The sequence below is a fragment of the Rhinoderma darwinii genome, chromosome 5, assembly GCF_050947455.1.
Source record: "Rhinoderma darwinii isolate aRhiDar2 chromosome 5, aRhiDar2.hap1, whole genome shotgun sequence".
Lineage (NCBI taxonomy): Eukaryota > Metazoa > Chordata > Amphibia > Anura > Rhinodermatidae > Rhinoderma > Rhinoderma darwinii.
Window position 1 is genome coordinate 48,359,296 of NC_134691.1, and position 20,239 is coordinate 48,379,534.

Consider the following 20,239-nt stretch of genomic DNA (forward strand, 5'->3'; position numbering starts at 1 on the left):
CCATAAATGGCATCCTGTTGTCCGCTAATTCATTAACAGGGACAATAATGTACCCGACAGCTGTATTTTCAAGGCTCTTTATGTGATTGCCTAATATATTAGTGAAAGTTCACCTAAGGTAACTGTTGTATGAATCGCCTCTGCACTGTTGAGCAGGTCTTGGTTTTCTTCAAGGATTGTGTTTGCGCTTTTAATGTTATGCTTATTCAAGTGGTTACATGGGCAGACAAGTGCCCAAGAAGAAGTAACCACTACCCACTGCAACCCCCATCCACTGATCTATGTTCTCTGACTGGACTTCTTATGCGGAGAACTGCAGGTTTATTCAGTTCTTCTGTGGATTGCTTAGTGGTAAGTGATATTCTATGCATTTTCATAAGAAACTGGGAAGTTTTATATATGGATTATGCAGAAAAAGATCCACCTGTTAAGCTGGTAGTAGATCAGGAAAGTCATAATTGGAATGGAAGGCAGTCAGGGGCGTGGATAAGTGTCTATGGATTGGTGGGTTTCCAGTCTTCAAGATTATTGCAATGTCCTTCACCTCATCGGGGGTCCTTTTTGCACAGATTTGTGGGGTTTGTGGCGCCCTCATGCTGAGGTAGGAGATGGCTTAAAACTCCAACCAAAACAAAACAAATTTTCATTTTTGTTTTATGACGTTGTAATTTGTTTTCAGACAGCAATTTTTATATTTGTTTAGTGTAAATCTACAATTGGATGTGGTTACCTACTGTACATAGAGAGGCTGAAACACAGACACAAGAGTGGAAACCATAGAGATCATAAGCTTTTCATGTTCTTATGTCTTCATGGTGGAGTAGGACCCCAAAGCGAAACCTGGAATGGCGCCCACTTTGCTTTGTTGTTATTTTAGATAAATAGATAAATAAATTGATGCAGTTCAGCATTGACAGGACATCTATCTATCTTATCTACCTATCTGATCGAATCTATCTTATCTATCCTATCTATCGAAAAGGAAGTGTCACGATCTGTGGGTATGTGGACCCACTGGGCCGTACCGCCGTAATGGGATAGCAGCTGGCCAACAGGATACCAAGTCAATGTCTATAGTTCGAATAAGAGTACCTGCGAAAATTCAGACCGTAGTGATGGTTAGGCTCGGATGGGACCTTGGCAGCAGGCAGACTCCAGGCGCGGTGTAACACAGAGGATGTATACGGCACAACACGACTCCAACTCTCTATGGCACAGGAACAAGGTAGCAAGGGATACAGGATACAGGTAGCAAATACGGGAACACTGGGAACTGGAAAACACTAAGGGACCATTTGCAAAGACTAACACGGGTAAACACAACAACGCTCAGGCAAGGGTGAGCATGGGCTAATTACATATTTACTTCATGTGCGTGCACTATCTATCTATCTACCTCATATCTATCCATTTTTATTGTTACATACTTTGGAAAGTTTGTTCTGCTATATAAGTCCTTCTCGTAGCTAAGAGCAGTCACATGAGAGTTGTAGTCCAACGACGTCTGGAGAGCTGGAGGCCGCTTAAATTTGATATATGCCTTCCCATATCTAGACATGGCTCTTTTCATTACTCATTTACAAGTAATTTCCTGCTGTATGATTACATAGTGCCAGTAATAACTAGAAGTCATTTTCTTCAACAGAAGCCAGTGAATCAGGGAAACAAATGTGACTATGACTCAAAGTAGATCCCTCCTCGTGCAGCCAGAACAGCACAGGTCGTCTTGTAATATCTTTCATGCCAAGTTTGTTGTTTTCCCAGAACCCCCCCCCCCCAGTTTCGGAACCTCCTGTTCCTTTGGGGAATTCTGTGCATGCCGACCTCTATCTTCTTCCCCGCAGCAGTAGCAGCATATGTTGCCAGTGAAGTGATGTGGCTTGTATGTGCTTTTGTTTCATTGACATTACATTTTGTAATTTTAGTCTTCGCTCCGAGTTCATATCTTACCAGCACAGACTGAAAGGTTGACAGCTGCTAAATTCCCACGTAAAGACACTAACCCAGTTTCTGTGGGAAACAATAAAACAAACCGCTCTTATGGGAGATGATTCATAATGGAGGGATTACACTAAGTGATGCCGAGCACTTGCTGAGAACTACGGCTAACACCAGTTTACTGCACTTAACATTTGTACAATTCATTGTTTTATTGTTTCCTTTTTATAATATAATAAGATGATTACACACATTTTTGGTGGCATATCCTAGTGTTTTCGGGCTGGATCGGTTGACAATCTAATGTGATCAAGTGATTGCAGACCCCACTGATCATCTGTAGCCAAAGATAGAATATTGGAAAGTATTGTATTTTTTGGGATGCTCTACCCCTCTTCTCTACATAGAGATAATATGTCAGCACAAAATGTACTTGTCGATGGGGATGGTTGGGTTTAATAACTGCTTTAACTACTTTTTGACCTGCATCTAATGTCTATGGCCATCTTGAAGGGGCTGTATCAGATTAGAAAAAATGGTCTGCTCCCCCCCCCCCCCCCCTACAGTAATTGCACCACTTTTGTTCATAAGCTATGCCTGGTATTGCAACTCAACCTCAATTCACTTGAATGAGCTGCAATACCAGACACAGCCCATGGACAAGATTGGCGCTATTTCTGATTAAATAAATAAATAAACAGACCGCTGATAATATTGGTCATAAGTGATTTTAGTTGCATCTGTGGTGCCAGAACGATTTCTTCACACTGATGGATTTTATGCTTTTATACAACTATTGGTCAGTCATTTGCATATTAGGCAATGCATTTAGTTGATACTGGCAAACAAAGGAATAATTATCTATGAGGAAAATTGCTCGCATCGTTGCAGATATAGTGACATCTCTCCGGATAAGCTTTCTAATGAAAAAGATTGGAACAATCCACAGCTTGGGGTGAAGGTCTTTATGGCTATGGCCAGCTGTAGACACTTCTTGTGTTGGTACTGGATTTACATCTCCGATCAATACTGCCACGTGTACAGCAATGCCCCTTTATGAAAAGAGAGGGCCAAAATGAAGCAGAACTTACTGTAGCCACATAATACAGCTCTCATATGAAAGTTCCATGCATTGGCTACATTAAGCGACATATAATGGCACCATACAATTCCCACATAATACTATCACGTGTCCCTAAATATATCTGCATGCTGTGCTGCACGCAAATAATGCAGAAATTCCCAAATAAAAGCTCCATATAGTGCTTAAATGTTAGTGCCATATAGTGTTCAAATAATAGTTCCTTGTGTTTGTTCCCCCCCCCCCCTCACTGAGGTGCTTGATGCAGCAATGGGGCAGCATGATGGTTCAGTGGTTAGCACTGTTGATGTGCAGTTCCTGGGTTCGATAACAACTGAAGACAACATGGAGTGCATGGAGTTTGTATGTTCTCTCTGTGTTTGTATGGATTTCCTCCTGTACGCCAGTTTCCTTAGACTCCCAAAAACATCCATATAAGGCCTCATTTACACGAGCGTATTATACGCGCGTGCTTTTCACGCGTGTCGTACGCACCTATAATAGTCTATGGGGCTGTTTAGACGATGCGTGAATTTTGCGCAGCGTGAGTGCGTTGCGTAAAACTCACGACATGTTCTATATTCTTGCGTTTTTCACGCAACACGCACCCATTGACTTCAATGGGTGCGTGAAAACAACGCATGCCACACTGACGGTCCTGCGTTGCATGCGCGAAAATCACGCAAGAGCTGTCAAAAGGATGAATGTAAACAGAAAAGCACCACGTGCTTTTCTGGTTACAAACATCCAAACGGAGTGTCAAATTAGAGATGAGCGCACCGAACTTCACCGGGTTCGGCCGAACTCGTTTTAACCGAACCCGGCAAAAAATGTTCGGGTACGCGACGTCAGGAGACAGTCACTGCCCACGGTGCTGAAAGACTTAAACTGTTTCAGCACCATGGACAGTGACTTTCGATCACAATATACATATACGTGTAAAAAATAAAAGAAGTTCTGACTTACCGATAACTCCCGGCTTCTTCCTCCAGTCCGACCTCCCGGGATGACAATTCAGGCCAAGTGACAGCTGCAGCCAATCACAGGCCAAGCACAGGCTGCAGCCAATCACAGGCTGCAGCGGTCTCATGGCCTGCCGCGTCATCCTGGGAGGTGGGGCCGGATGACAAGAGAGGGACGCGTCACCAAGGCAACGGCCGGGAGACCGGACTGGAGGAAGCAGGCAGTTCATGGTAAGTGTGAACGTCTTTTTTTATTCACAGGTTGGTGTAGATTGTGATCGGCATTCACTGTCGAGGGTGCTGAAAGAGTTACTGCCGATCAGTTAGCTCTTTCAGCACCTTGGACAGTGACGGGCGTCGACTAGCCTCATCTCTATGATGGCGGCTGCGCGAAAATCACGCAGCCGCGCATCATACACGGATGACACACGGAGCTGTCAATTGCCTTTTGCGCACGCAAAACGCAGCGTTTTTTTGCGTGCGCAAAACGCACACGCTCGTGTAAATGAGGCCTAAGGCTCATTTGGATTCTAGATTGTGAGCCCCAATGAGAACAGGGACCGATTTGAGGGATGACTATCTCTGTTTAGCACTGTAGAATATGTTGGCGCTATATAGATGATTAAAATAAATCCCCCCCCCCAGGCTTCGTGGCCTGTCGCAGCTGCGACCCTATAGCTAAACCACAGGTGGACGGGTTGTCCACACAGACTATCCACTACTCAAGGCAGCAAGGAAAAGGGATGTGAGGAGGTTGTCACTCACGCTTGGGTTTAGTTCTTCTAGTTATGCTGCATTATTTCTATATAGTTCTATATGTTTCGATCAACCACATGTCGGCATTATCACAGCAGTTTTAAGATGCCATAGAGCATTTGATTTGTAGCCGCAGTATAATCCAGCAGCGCGGAGTCTGTCTGGCTCTTTTTGTATTTGTAATGCTATTCTATCATTCAGTAATCACAAGTACGTTCTGCTTTTATTGTAATTATGATTATTTTTTATGCTGGGTTTACCGTAGTGACAGTAATCAGAATGACCGCGTACATCATATGAGTCTAGAAAAAGGAAGCAATTTGCTGTCCTGTACAACGCTGCTTACAGTAAATGCAGGTCCTATTTGAAATAACACAATTTCATAGCTTCAATGTCACTTTTATTGCATTAAATGGGGAATAATGGATAATAATGACATTCAATCTAAGCCGGCTTCAAGTGTGTGTACATAATACCATGATCCTTCTGATCCGCCGGTAACACAGCACTAACTGTACGCTAATGTCATTCTTCATGTCCTGGGAAATCTTACCGCTAAATGGAACATATTAGAATCAAACATTATTAGTAGTTTTAGTCCTATTTAAAGGAATAATCTGCTTGATGTCTGAGGTAATGCCCTTTCACTTATTAGCAATAATTCTAAAGTTGTGTATTAAATATAATTTCCCCTAAAATGAAAAATAAATCACCAGTTAATATAATAACCATTGGTATCTAAGGGTATGTGCACACGTAGTGACCAAAAACGTCTGAAAATACGGAGCTGTTTTCAAGGGAAAACAGCCCCTGATTTTCAGACGTTTTTTGATCAACTCGCGTCTTTCGCGCCGTTTTCGCGGCGTTTTTTACGTCCGTTTTTGGAGCTGTTTTCAGTGGAGTCTATGAGAAAACGGCTCCAAAAACGTCCAAAGAAGTGTCCTGCACTTCTTTTGACGAGGCTGTATTTTTACGCGTCGTCGTTTGACAGCTGTCAAACGACGACGCGCAAATGACAGGTCGTCTGCACAGTACGTCGGCAAACCCATTCAAATGAATGGGCAGATGTTTGCCGACGTATTGGAGGCCTATTTTCAGACGTAAAACGAGGCATAATACGCCTCGTTTACGTCTGAAAATAAGTCGTGTGAACCCAGCCTAAGACTCTGTTTTCACTTGCATCTTGGTTTACGTTTGTAAAAGAAACAAGAACGAATAGCCGAAACCGTTGCGTGATTGATGCCACCAGCACATGATGGACCTCATCAACTTGGTGGTCCAGGGCAGAGAAGAAGTTAATCCCTGGTCGTCCAGTGTTGTGAAGGGATCAATGTCAGTATCCCGGTGATCTAGGTCAGGGAATAGGTTAAAAGGGTTGTCTGGGCACGGGGCGGTTTTTCATACTGATGACCTATCCCAAGGATCTGTCATTAGTACATGATCGGTGGGGGTCCGACACCAATCAGCTGTTCTGGCTACCTCTGGCCTTGGAAGTTATGCAGTGGTCGGTGCCAAAAGCAGATGAGTCCAACCACTGTATATCAGCCATGCTGCAACACTGCAGCTCTTCTATTCAAGTGAATAGGAGCAGAGTTGCAGTACTGCAGCATGGCCACTATACAGTGGTCGAAGCCATCTGCTTTCGGCACCGACCACTGCATAACTTCCGGTACCGGAGGTGGCCGGAACAGCTGATTGATGAGGGGTCAGACCCCTACCGATCATATACTGATGACCTATCCTGTGGATAGGTCATCAGTATGAAAAACTGCCCCGTGTCCGGACAACCCCTTTAATGTAATTATCCCTGGTTGTCCAGGCTAGAGAAGGGATTAATGTCCGTATCGCTGGCAATCTAGGGCTCATGCACATGTCTGTATTTTTCTTCAGTGTGCTACCTGCATTTTTTTGCGAATAGCACATTGAGCCGTTCATTTCCATGGGACCATGCGCACACATGTGATTTTTTTTTTTTCAGATCAGTTCTTCTGTTATGAAAATTGTAGAACATGTCCTATCTCTGTCCGTTTCTGCGGAACCGTGCCGCCATTCAAGTATTTGGGTCCGCAAAAATTAGCGGTCAGCAAACTAAAGCCATCCGCGTGCTGTCCGCATTTTGGGGATAAGTTGCTAGGATACGCCTGGAATATCTGATCACATGACCTTTCAAGTTGATCACGGACCACAAAATACAGATAACGCATGGAAACAACATGGCTATAATATACAGACATATGGAACGGTTGCGGAAGCAACTCTGAGGCATTATGGACAATAGGATCTTTAGTTTGAGGCCAAATCAACGGCAATGGTCGTGCACATGAGGCCTTTATGTCAGCATCCCTAGTGGTCTAGTGTGGTGAAGGGGTTAATAATACTCGTGTTTAGTGGATTACTAACCTTCCTAGGTTCCAGCGATGTCTCTTCTCTAAGGGCCTATTCACATGTCACAGGATTATTGCGGTGTTTGCAGCAATCCGGTTCATCCTCCTGCTTGAACTGGGAAGGATGAAGAGTCCGGAGCAGTGACTGAGGAGCCGCGTGCTTCTCTCTGTGTTCTGGAAGAAGGAAGCTCTGTGTCCGACCATAATAAAGGGAGAGCTCCCTGAGCAGGTGGAAAACCTATGTATTATGTATCCGTAGATAACAGATTCGTAATAAACATGTGAATGAGGCTCAACGGGGAGACCGAGTAACTTGACAGCAAAGGAGAACTCCAGTATATACAGTATTTAGGCTGGGGGTAGACATAGAAAGACTTTATTTTATAGTGAGTGATAAATCGCTGTCCATATGAATGCATTAGCCTAGGACTATACACAGAGCATTAATCTGACTATAAAAAAATCGCTGTGATCTCTCTTCAAAATCGCTCCTGAGACGTGTGCAGCTCTAAAACCTCAACATGTAGCAATTAAAAAAAAATATTAAATCGCTAGCAAATCTCTTGACTGGAGCGATTTTGAAGAGTTTTTTTTTTGCAATGAGATAAATACTCTGTGTAGCACTAGCCTTAAAATCACAGCAAAACGTTGCGGTTTTGCTGCAAATCATGGCAAAAAAATACACAGCTTGACCATAATATGAAAACCCAGCCTTTAAGTAGTGTTTTTTTTTTATCACTCGGGTTACATCTGAGATATAATTGTAAATCACCTCTTAATCTAGTCAAAAAGGGCCATAAACTAAATTACTTTCCAGCTGAGTATTTTTAAGGGATTGTCCATTTTCAGCAAATAAATGTTATGCTTTGTATATTGACAAGTTGAGTTATACAATTTTCCACTAAACTTTCTGTATCAATTCCACACCGTTTTCAAGATCTCTGGTCGGCGTCATTTAATAGGACCCTCGGCTGTGTATTTCCAGTGGATAAAAATCTGTCTCGGGCATGTGATGGACACAAAGGTTGAAACCAGCTAAAATCTTCTCATGCACACACAGCATATCCGTGTGCGTGGACCCTGTAGGATAGTACCCTGAGTTCCCGTGGTTTCTGCATTACTGTGCTGTAGACACTCCATGTGCCTCAGTATAATGTCTTCGCACAGCACCGTATTCTATAGGAAAATACCTTATGACAGTGGTTCCCAAACTTTCTGAGCCCAGGACCCACTTTTGGCCGAGACTTTTGTTTGGGATCCCGCCCCGCCATACTTAGCCCCATTTCGTCTGACATATGGCGACAACATTTGTAGCTAGATGCTGGTGCTTAGTTCCATTAAAAAAATAAGTCCCTGCAACATCGAAAACCACGATAATTGTGTGGGAGGGGGCAAGCTCAAGGTATCCTGCTGCTGTGCCCCCACACAGTATATTGCCCTTATAACTGCCCCCACACCGGATAATACTCGCCTATAACTAGTGGAGAAGAGCCCTCTGCTCTTCCGGTCTGTGCAGTGTGTGGCTCTGCACAGACAGGCGCGATAAAGCCACTACATCGTGCCTGTCTGCCAAGCCGCTAACGGCCGGCATTACATAGTGAATACTGCAGCAAGGAGCGGTCAGCTCCCTTCTCCATCAATAGATTCAACTGTATCTTCGTCCTGATAATGCAGATACGGTTAAAACCGGGATATATCACCGCTGGGGAGCCGGACCAGGGCCACACCATTTCCGGGGGCCATCGGTGAGTGGCTCATGACCCCCCAGGGGGTCGCAACCCACCGTTTGGGGAACGCTGCCTTATGACATACAATGTAACTTCTGCATGTGAAATAGGAGGCATACATAGGTACAGTACGAGTAGGGGATTTGTAGGGGTGCCTTATTACGGATCTGTATGACCTAGATTTGTAATATGTCCACATGCATGAGCCCTAAAACACAAATTAACAATCCCTCAGTAAAATGTATTTCCACTACTGCTGTCTTGCTGCTTGTCCTGGAACGATATTATTTGTGCTTCTAATCCCAAGGCAGGGAAATTAAAGCAATGAAAACGACACTGGAGGCCGCCGCCTGTTACATACATGTATTTTTATGTACCTCTCTAAGCCACTTAAATCTCTGTAGTATCAGATAGAAAATGCAATCTCAACTATAACATTCTAGTTGAGGTAAAGTGATATTATCAGAATGTTCACTGTTAAATGGACAATATCCATTTATATAAGGCCCTAGGTCGTAATCACTTTCCCAGTTTATAAACTGTAATCCCGTGTCCTCACAGTTCAGGAATTCACATAAATGTGGTCAATGTATCTGTGCTCATTTTTCTCATTCCAGCTTAGTGTAATCATGGAAATAAATATCTGTTATTGCCGTGTTTCTGCTTATGAACACAACTGTCCAGGATCAGCAAAGGTTTATAAGCAACTCAATCCAGTTGCACTTCCCTAAGTGTAAAACTCGTCAGCGTGCTGTGCGTGAAAATCACGCAGAACACACGGACCCATTGATTTTAATGGGGCCATTCACACATGCAGGAGTTTTCACGCAGTTTGTGTCCGTTGCGTGAAACTCGCAGCATTTCCTACACTACCGTTCAAAAGTTTAGGGTCACTTAGAAATTTCCTTATTTTTGCAAGAAAAACACAGTTTTTTTCAATGAAGATAACATTAAATTAATCAGAAATATACTCTATACATTGTTAATGTGCTAAATGACTATTCTAGCTGCAAACGTCTGGTTTTTAATGCAATATCTACATAGGTGTATAGAGGCCCATTTCCAGCAACCATCACTCCAGTGTTCTAATGGTGCATTGTGTTTTCTAACTGTGTTAGAAGGCTAATGGATGATTAGAAAACTCTTGAAAATTCTTGTGCAATTATGTTAGCACTGCTGTAAACAGTTTTGCTGTTTAGAGGAGCTATAAAACTGACCTTCCTTTGAGCTAGTTGAGAATCTGGAGCATTACATTTGTGGGTTCGATTAAACTCTCAAAATGGCTAGAAAAAGAGAGCTTTCATGTGAAACTCGACAGTCTATTCTTGTTCTTAGAAATGAAGGCTATTCCATGCGAGAAATTGCCAAGAAACTGAAGATTTCCTACAACGGTGTGTACTACTCCCCTCAGAGGACAGCACACACAGGCTCTAACCAGAGTAGAAAGAGAAGTGGGAGGCCCCGCTGCACAACTGAGCAACAAGACAAGTACATTAGAGTCTCTAGTTTGAGAAATAGACGCCTCACAGGCATTGGACAGAGGAAGATTGGAAAAAAGTGTTATGGACAGACGAATCGAAGTTTGAGGTGTTTGGATCACACAGAAGAACATTTGTGAGACGCAGAACAACTGAAAAGATGCTGGAAGAGTGCCTGACGCCATCTGTCAAGCATGGTGGGGGTAATGTGATGGTCTGGGGTTGCTTTGGTGCTGGTAAAGTGGGAGATTTGTACAAGGAAAAAGGGATTTTGAATAAGGAAGGCTATCACTCCATTTTGCAACGTCATGCCATACCCTGTGGACAGCGCTTGATTGGAGCCAATTTCATCCTACAACAGGACAATGACCCAAAGCACACCTCCAAATTATGCAAGAACTATTTAGGGAAGAAGCAGGCAGCTGGTATTCTATCTGTAATGGAGTGGCCAGCGCAGTCACCAGATCTCAACCCCATAGAGCTGTTGTGGGAGCAGCTTGACCGTATGGTACGCAAGAAGTGCCCATCAAGCCAATCCAACTTGTGGGAGGGGCTTCTGGAAGCATGGGGTGAAATTTCTCCCGATTACCTCAGAAAATTAACAGCTAGAATGCCAAAGGTCTGCAATGCAGTAATTGCTGGAAATGGAGCATTCTTTGACGAAAGCAAAGTTTGAAGGAGAAAATTATTATTTGAAATAAAAATCATTATTTCTAACCTTGTCAATGTCTTGACTATATTTTCTAGTCATTTTGCAACTCATTTGATAAATATAAGTGTGAGTTTTCATGGAAAACACAAAATTGTCTGAGTGACCCCAAATTTTTGAACGGTAGTGTATATTGGTGCGTTTTTCACGCACCTACGCACCCATTGAAGTCAATGTGTGCGTGAAAGTCATGCACAGCACACAGATGCACATCCGTGTGCTGTGTGTGATTTGCACATCAATTCCATTGAAAAATAAAAAAGATGTGCTTTGCTAGTGCGTGAAAAATGCATGCCACTCGCAAAGCACAGATGCAATAACACAACGCACACGGACCAGATTTATGCGCGTATTTCACGTGCGTGAATCTGATACGCTCGTGTAAATGTAGCTAGTTCTGAACTCTAATTCATTTTGATAAGGCAAATTTGTTATTCAGTGTGGGTGACAACCTCTGTAGGAGCTATGATAGCAGTTATATAGGTTGTCCGCTCAAGGCTCCCGCACAAACACCCTGAGCTCTCCCCTAAGTGCTCAGTAAGAGCTCTCACCGATCATAGAGAGAACTGTGTGGCTGTTCAAGTGTTTAGCTTCTTGTTACATGGACAATGCTGGACCCTGGAGGGGTGGGTATCGGGTGAACACCTTCAAAAGCTATATTTTTTTTTAAATTTAAACTAGGGCTGAGGAGGGAGGTCAATGTAGAAAAAAAAGGGGTAGCCAGGTTAGAGAGGGGTCAGACTATATTGGTGGGGGGAGAAACAGAATGTGGGGAGAGGACTAGACCACAAGATAAGGAGATCCTTTCGTTACAAAACATCAGTGTAAATAAAAAGGCCCGATTAATGTCAAATCACATTTCTGATAATAAAAGTGAAAAACTGACAGGCAAGTTAAAGTGTATGTTCACAAATGCCAGAAGTCTAGCAAGCAAAATGGGGGAGCTGGAGGCCTTGATACTGGAAGAAAATATAGATATAGTTGGTGTTGCTGAAACATGGCTGGACTCTTCACATGACTGGGCTGTAAATCTACAGGGTTTTACACTTTTTCGTAAAGACAGGACAAATAGGAAAGGTGGTGGTGTATGTCTGTATGTGAGAAATGATATGAAGGCGAGTGTGAAAGAGACAATAGTGGGTGAATACTGTGAGGAGGTTGAAACCTTGTGGGTGGAACTAGAAAGGGAGGTAAACACTGAAAAAATTACTTTTGGTGTAATCTATAGACCCCCCAATATAACTGAGGAGATGGAAGGTCAGATATATAAACAGATGGAGCGGGCTGCACAGGCGGGTACTGTAGTGATAATGGGAGATTTTAATTTCCGGGATATTAATTGGTGTCATGGTTCGGCTTCAACTGCAAAGGGGAGACAATTCCTCAACCTGTTGCAGGAAAATTTTATGGGCCAGTTTGTGGAAGACCCGACTAGAGGTGAAGCTCTGTTGGATCTGGTCATTTCTAATAATGCAGATCTTGTTGGGAATGTCAATGTTCATGAAAACCTCGGTAACAGTGATCACAATATAGTTACATTTTACCTATACTGTAAAAAACAAACGCAGGCTGGGAGGGCAAAAACATTTAATTTTAAGAAAGCCAATTTCCCCAGGATGAGGGCGGCAATTCAGGATATGGACTGGGAAGAACTAATGTCAAATAATGGGACAAATGATAAATGGGAGATTTTCAAATCCACTTTGAGTTATTATAGTGCAAAATTTATTCCTACAGGTAACAAGTATAAACGACTCAAATTAAACCCCACATGGCTTACACCTTCTGTGAAAGGGGCAATACACGACAAAAAAAGGGCATTTAAAAAATACAAATCTGAGGGTACAGCTGTAGCCTTTGTAAAATATAAAGAGCTTAATAAAATCTGTAAAAATGTAATAAAATTAGCAAAAATACAAAATGAAAGGCAGGTGGCCAGGGATAGTAAAACAAATCCCAAAAAATTCTTCAAGCATATAAATGCAAAAAAGCCAAAGTCTGAACATGTAGGACCCCTAGATAATGGTAATGGGGAGTTGATCACAGGGGATCAAGAGAAGGCAGAGTTACTAAATGGGTTCTTTAGCTCTGTATATACAACAGAAGAAAGAGCAGCTGATGTAGCCGGTGCCAGTGCTGTTAATATATCAGTTGATATACTGAATTGGATGAATGTAGAGATGGTCCAAGCTAAATTAAATAAAATAAATGTGCACAAGGCCCCGGGACCAGATGGGTTACACCCTAGAATTCTTAAAGAGCTTAGTTCAGTTATTTCTGTCCCCCTTTTCATAATATTCAGAGAATCTCTAGTGACTGGTATAGTGCCAAGGGACTGGCGCAGCGCAAATGTGGTGCCTATTTTCAAAAAGGGCTCTAGGTCTTCCCCGGGTAATTATAGACCAGTAAGCTTAACATCCATCGTGGGGAAAATGTTTGAGGGGCTATTGAGGGACTATATACAGGATTATGTGACAATAAATAGCATTATAAGTGACAGCCAGCACAGTTTTACTAAGGACAGAAGTTGTCAAACCAACCTAATCTGTTTTTATGAAGAGGTGAGCAGAAGTCTAGACACAGGGGCCGCTGTGGATTTAGTGTTTTTGGACTTTGCAAAGGCATTTGACACTGTCCCCCATAGATGCCTAATGGGTAAATTAAGGACTATAGGTTTAGAAAATATAGTTTGTAATTGGATTGAGAATTGGCTCAAGGACCGTATCCAGAGAGTTGTGGTCAATGATTCCTTCTCTGAATGGTCACCGGTTATAAGTGGTGTACCCCAGGGTTCAGTGCTGGGACCACTATTATTCAACTTATTTATTAATGATATAGAGGATGGGATTAATAGCACGATTTCTATTTTTGCAGATGACACCAAGCTATGTAATATAGTTCAGTCTATGGAAGATGTTCATGAATTGCAGGCAGATTTAAACAAACTAAGTGTTTGGGCGTCCACTTGGCAGATGAAGTTTAATGTAGATAAATGTAAAGTTATGCATCTGGGTACCAACAACCTGCATGCATCATATGTCCTAGGGGGATCTACACTGGCGGATTCACTTGTTGAGAAGGATCTGGGTGTACTTGTAAATCATAAACTCAATAACAGCATGCAGTGTCAATCAGCTGCTTCAAAGGCCAGCAGGATATTGTCGTGTATTAAAAGAGGCATGGACTCGCGGGACAGGGATGTAATATTACCACTTTACAAAGCATTAGTGAGGCCTCATCTAGAATATGCAGTCCAGTTCTGGGCTCCAGTTCATAGAAAGGATGCCCTGGAGTTGGAAAAAATACAAAGAAGAGCAACGAAGCTAATAAGGGGCGCGGAGAATTTAAGTTATGAGGAAAGATTGAAAGAATTAAACCTATTTAGCCTTGAAAAAAGACGACTAAGGGGGGACATGATTAACTTATATAAATATATTCATGGCACATACAAAAAATATGGTGAAATCCTGTTCCTTGTAAAACCCCCTCAAAAAACAAGGGGGCACTCCCTCCGTCTGGAGAAAAAAAGGTTCAAGCTGCAGAGGCGACAAGGCTTCTTTACAGTAAGAACGGTGAATTTATGGAATAGTCTACCACAGGAGCTGGTCACAGCAGGGACAGTAGATGGCTTTAAAAAAGGGTTAGATAATTTCCTAGAACAAAAAAATATTAGCTCCTATGTGTAGAAATTTTTCCTTCCCTTTTCCCTTCCCTTGGTTGAACTTGATGGACATGTGTCTTTTTTCAGCCGTACTAACTATGTAACTATGTAACTACTAACTATGTAACTATGTAAATAAAAAGGTCAATCAGTGTATTTTGTGCAACTTTATAATTCGTTTTTATTAAAAATTATTTAAACTTTTTGAGATGCAGCTGCTTTGTATCCTGTATACAGAGCAGCTGTATCATGCACTAAGACCTAAATCCGTCAGGTCCGCTGGACTGACTGGTTGAGTGTCAGCAGGTCCGTATCTTTGACACACAGAATCCAGCTGAAATCGATCACATCTAAGTTATGAACTTAGATGTGATGGATAACAGGTGGATCACATGCAGGACCCGCTGACACTGAACCCGTCAGTGCCGCTGACCTAGCGGGTACAGGATTCAGCGTAAGATACTGCTGCTCTGTATACAAGATATAAAGCAGCTGTATCTCAAAAAGTAAAATTAATTTTTAATAAACTATATATAAAGTTGCACAAACCACACTGATTGACCTTTTCATTAAAAAAATCGCTTTCAAAGGTGTACATAGCCTTTAAAGGGGTTTTCCCATCTTGGACAATTATGGCATATCCACAGGCTATGATATAAAAGTCTGATAGATGCGGGTCCCACCTCTGGGACACGCACCTATCTCTAGAACGGGGCTCCCTAAACGCTGTACTAGCTTACTCCGCTTCCCTGCCTCCCGGCCACTTCCTGGTTAGGTGGTCAGGAGTTACGGAAACAGCCGAGTGCTCGCCGAGCTAAGCTGTTTCCCTAGCTCCCATAGAAGTGAATGGGAGTTAGTGAAACAACGTAGCGCGGCGAGCTACGCTGTTTCCGGAACTCGGTAACTACGGAAACAGCTTTCTTACTCCTCTCAACTAATTATATCTATCTTACCCCTCTATTTCCTCCCGTCTGTTTGTGTTCTGTGGGAGAGCAACTGCGCCATACTATGTAACCCTTCTGTTTCTCAATCTCCCAGCAGTGCATTGAGATTACTGACGTTGCAAGCCCACCAAGGTGGGGGACATCTTGTATTTCTGTGTTATCATTGACTCCTTGTTATTGGCTTGTCATGCCTGATCCAACCTCACTTACTGTATTACCAATTGTCCTGCATTGCTGAACTAGATATTTTTGACCAGGCCTTCAGAGTACAAACTCCACTTTATACCCGTGTTTGGTTGGTTCCCCTATTGTTGTTCACCTATTGGCACGTACACACCTATGGCAGGCACACACTGTAATAGGCGGTATCTATCGTAGTATTTGTTGTCATTGACAGCTCTTCCTGTGTACAGATACATGGAGCAAAATTTGCCTTTTTGCAGTGTGTGTAGTTTGCATTTTCTCTACAAATCTTAACAGCATTTAAAAAGCGTTTAAATAAAGAATTAATAACTAATCATATAAAAGAGAACTATAAACTCCTGGGTTCACTGTAGCATAGGAGACCTAAATAAATGTTATGGTATACTTTTAAAGGGGTATTCTGAGCTTAGACAATTCTGGTGCATCTATAGAATACATTATACACTGAATGGCCACTTTATTAGAGACGCCTATCTAGTAGCTCGTTTTAACCACTTTTGACCTTCAGAACTGCAGCAATTAGTTGTGGCATAAATTCCACTAGGTGTTGATATACCGTATTTTTTGGACTATAAGACGCAGTTTTTATCAAGAATAAATCTTGCTAAAAAGTCCCTGCATCTTATAGTCCGCAGTCAAGGGACTCGACATCGCCGGGCCCCCTGACCGCTTCATAACTTAACCCCTTCCCGACCCATGAAGGGATACATGTGTGATCGCTGTGATAGCTTTCTGTACTCTCCCGTAGTAGTTACGGGAACAGCGTAGCTCGCATGCTACACTGCTTCCGTAACTGCCATTCACTACTATGAGAGTTAGGGAAACAGCGTAGCTCAGCGAGTTACGCTGTTTCAGTAACTCCACATGTAATCAAGTGGCCGCTGGTTCAAGTCCCCTAGGGGAACTAATAAAATGTGTAAAAAATAAAAAAAAAGAAAGGGGTGAAACAGAATAAATTAATTTTTTTAACAAATATTTTTTTTCCTATTCTCTGTTGTCTAAAACCTGGTTGCGTCTTATAGTCCGAAAAATACGATTGTTCTGCATGAATGCGGACAGGATAGCTTCTCGAAATTGCCGTTAAATTGTCCTTCTGCCATTGTGTAAACAGCTGCCATGAAGAGATGATCTTGTTCGGCCACAATGCTTCAGTAAGCCGTACTGTTCAAACGTCCATCCATAGGTATCCGAGGACACAGGGTGGGCCAAGAAAACATTCCCCACACCATTACTCCACCGCCTCCAGCCTGAACTGTTGTCACTTGACAGCAAGGGTTCATTTATTTATGCTGCTTGTGCCAAATTCTGACCCTCCCATCAGCATGGTGCCACAGAAATCTGGATTCATCTGACCAGCTGATGTTTTTCCACTGCTCAGTGATCCAATTTTTGCGCTCTCTTGCCTGCTGGAGTCTCCCTTTCTGTTTCCCTTAGACAGCAATGGCATTAGAACTGGTCATCTGATGTTCTAGCCCATCCATCAAAGGAATGGCGAGTTGTGTGTTAGGTCATGTTAATTGAAGCACCAACGCTGTATTTGGCTGCAATTTACTTGACTGTGCACGGTCTGTACGTCAGAACGATTCTTGGCTTCCTCTGACCACTTTTTGTCGTCGAGTTGTTTATGTCCGCAGGATCCCCTTTAGCTGGATGTTTTTCCTCGATCACACCATCCTCGGTTTACTCCCGACACTGGTGCACGAGAAAATCCCACAAGGTTGTCAGTCTTTGAAAAAAGGTCCCTGGCTAGTCTAGCACCGATGACCATGCCTTGTTCAAAGTCGCTCAGATCGCTTTATTTTCCCATTCTAATGTGGATTCACACTGAAACTGATCCATGGAAAACTTGCTCTCTCTTGATTTTATGCTGCACTTCGGGGTCACGATTCTAATTTCCATGCAGGAAAGCTCCAATCATGAAGGGCAGGTGCCTCTAATAAAGTGGCCATTCAGTGTAAATTTCTGATAGATGAGGAATCCACCTCTCGGACCAACACCGATCAGGAGAATGAGGGTCATGAGATCTTTGTTTGACTATTTAAAGAGGCTCTGTCACCACATTATAAGTGCCCTATGTCCTATATAAGGAGATGGGCGCTATAATGTAGGTGACAGCAGTGCTTTTTATTTTAAAAAAACGATCTGTTTTCACCACTTTATTAGCGATTTTAGATTTATGCTAATGAGTTGCTTAATGCCCAAGTGGGCGTGTTTTACTTTAGACCAAGTGGGCGTTGTACAGAGGAGTGTATGACGCTGACCAATCCGTTACCAATCAGCGTCATGCACTCCTCTCCATTCATTTAATCAGCGCATAGGGATCCTTTTAGATCACTATGTGCTGTCTTATACTAACACATTAACAATACTGAAGTGTTTAGACAGTGAATAGACATTCCACGGGATGTCTATTCACAATCTCTGCACTTCGTTACGGTTTCTGTGGTAGTTACAGCAGAGCAAGCGTAATCTCGTTGTAACCTGTCATCTACAGCGTAATCTCGCGAGATTACGCTTGCTCTGCTGTAAGTACCACAGAAAGACTAACGAAGTGCAGAGATTGTGAATAGACATCCCGTGCAATGTCTATTCACTGTCTAAACACTTCAGTATTGTTAATGTGTTAGTATAAGACAGCACATACTGATCTAAAAGGATCCCTATGCGCTGATTAAATGAATGGAGAGAAGTGCATGATGCTGATTGGTCACTGACTGGTCAGCGTCATACACTCCTCTGTACAACGCTCACTTGGTCAATAGTAAAACACGCCCAGTTGTCCATTAGCTCATTAGCATAAATCTAAAATCGCTAATAAAGTGGTGAAAATGTATCGTTTTTTTAAATAAAAAGCACTGCTGTCACATACATTATAGCGCCCATCTCCTTATGTAGGAGATAGTGCACTTATAATGTGGTGACAGAGTCTCTTTAAGAAGCAAAGAGCAGGCCGTACGTGTGTGCTGCGGTCTCTATTAAACTCCGTAGCCATCTATTTCTGTAATACCCCTTTAGCAATACTGTAGTGGCTACACTAAATGTTTTTAAGCAATAACATGGATTTTCCCATGGAACATTACATTATATATCTGTTTTCTACGCATTCTATAGATCTGCATATAGATCTATTTTATTCAAATTATTAGTGAATTGACTCAAGACCTGCAGATTAAGATGGCTCAAGTAGCAATTTTGAGTTTAGTGGGATTTCATTTTCTCATAGTACTAAGATCTTAAAGCATTATCATTATAACTGCATCTGTAGCCGTACAGATTAGGATAATGTGAAACTAAGATAATGAGTCTCTGGCCAGATGTCTTTTTATTCAATTTAATGTACAGTAATACCTTGCTTTATAGTCCTCAGGTTTATATTTACTTTATCTTATCAACTTTCCTGTCTTGACCATCATAAAGTGGTAAGGTACTTTACAAAGGTATCAGTTTGTCAATTTGCGCAGTAAACTTGGCAAGTAATGTCAATGAGACATTACTAGTTTTACCAGCTTTGGCCAGTAGAGGACATCCTAACTCTCCAGCACATTGCAGCGAAATTGAGTCAGGGTGGAGATAAGTGGTGTCTACTTTGCCACAGTTTGGGGCCAATATGGCACTATGTTAGCTCTGTTTGGCTCTGGCCACAGTGTAGCACTGTGTGGGCATTGGGTCTATAAGGGCAAGGTATAGACTCTGGCAGTGGCGGATTAAGTAGACCATAAGCCCCAGGCTGCTCCACAAACTTGGGCCCCCCATTCTCCACCGCTGCGATTTTGTGTTGTCTATAGTTCACACCACCTTTCTGTGAGAAACATTGACAAATGGGTGTTACGATTCCCCTTGTCAAAGAACTGCGTCCCTACAAACTGACAGTCTCCAAATATCACTGACCGCATCCCACTGAGTAGAGACACATCCTCCTGACAATGGGAATGGTAACACCCATTTGTCTATTAGTCCTGGGCGACACAAATACTTTTTGTGGAATACAAGGATTTCCTATAACAGACATGTCAGAGGAGGGGACGTATCCTCTATACATCCAGTGACTCACAGTTGACGTTTTTTCTGATGGGAGTCATTTTCTTTCTCTTTTCTTTTCCATCTGGCACAACCCAATATAGCGACTTTTCCTGATGACTGCAGAGTTTCCTGCCGAGACCTCTTTGCTCCTCGCTTCTGCAGCCATTTCCAGCCTCTATAGAAACTCAAAAAATTCAGACATACCCCAGGCCAGATCCCTAAGCAAATTCAGACCCCAGGCCTATACATTAACTCAGACTAATAGATTTGGAACCCAGACCAGACCCTAGAATACATACAATCCCCAGACCAGACACCTGTAAACAAATACAGACCCCAGAACAAGCACCCAAAATAAATACAGACCCCATAAAT

At 42.5% G+C, this 20,239-nt stretch overlaps 1 protein-coding gene across 2 annotated transcripts in view; it reads left to right on the forward strand.

Annotated features, from left to right (window-relative positions):
- CPQ (carboxypeptidase Q) overlaps window positions 1-20,239 on the forward strand; it is a 485,238-nt gene that overhangs the window by 23,326 nt on the left and 441,673 nt on the right. Inside the window, exon 1 of one of the 2 annotated variants that reach the window (XM_075825936.1) lies at window positions 253-351. The exons of the other annotated variant lie outside the window; for it this stretch is intronic. The gene's annotated coding sequence lies outside the window, so the exon portion shown is untranslated. Of the gene's footprint in view, window positions 1-252; window positions 352-20,239 lie in introns of those variants that run through there. 2 annotated transcript variants of the gene reach the window in all.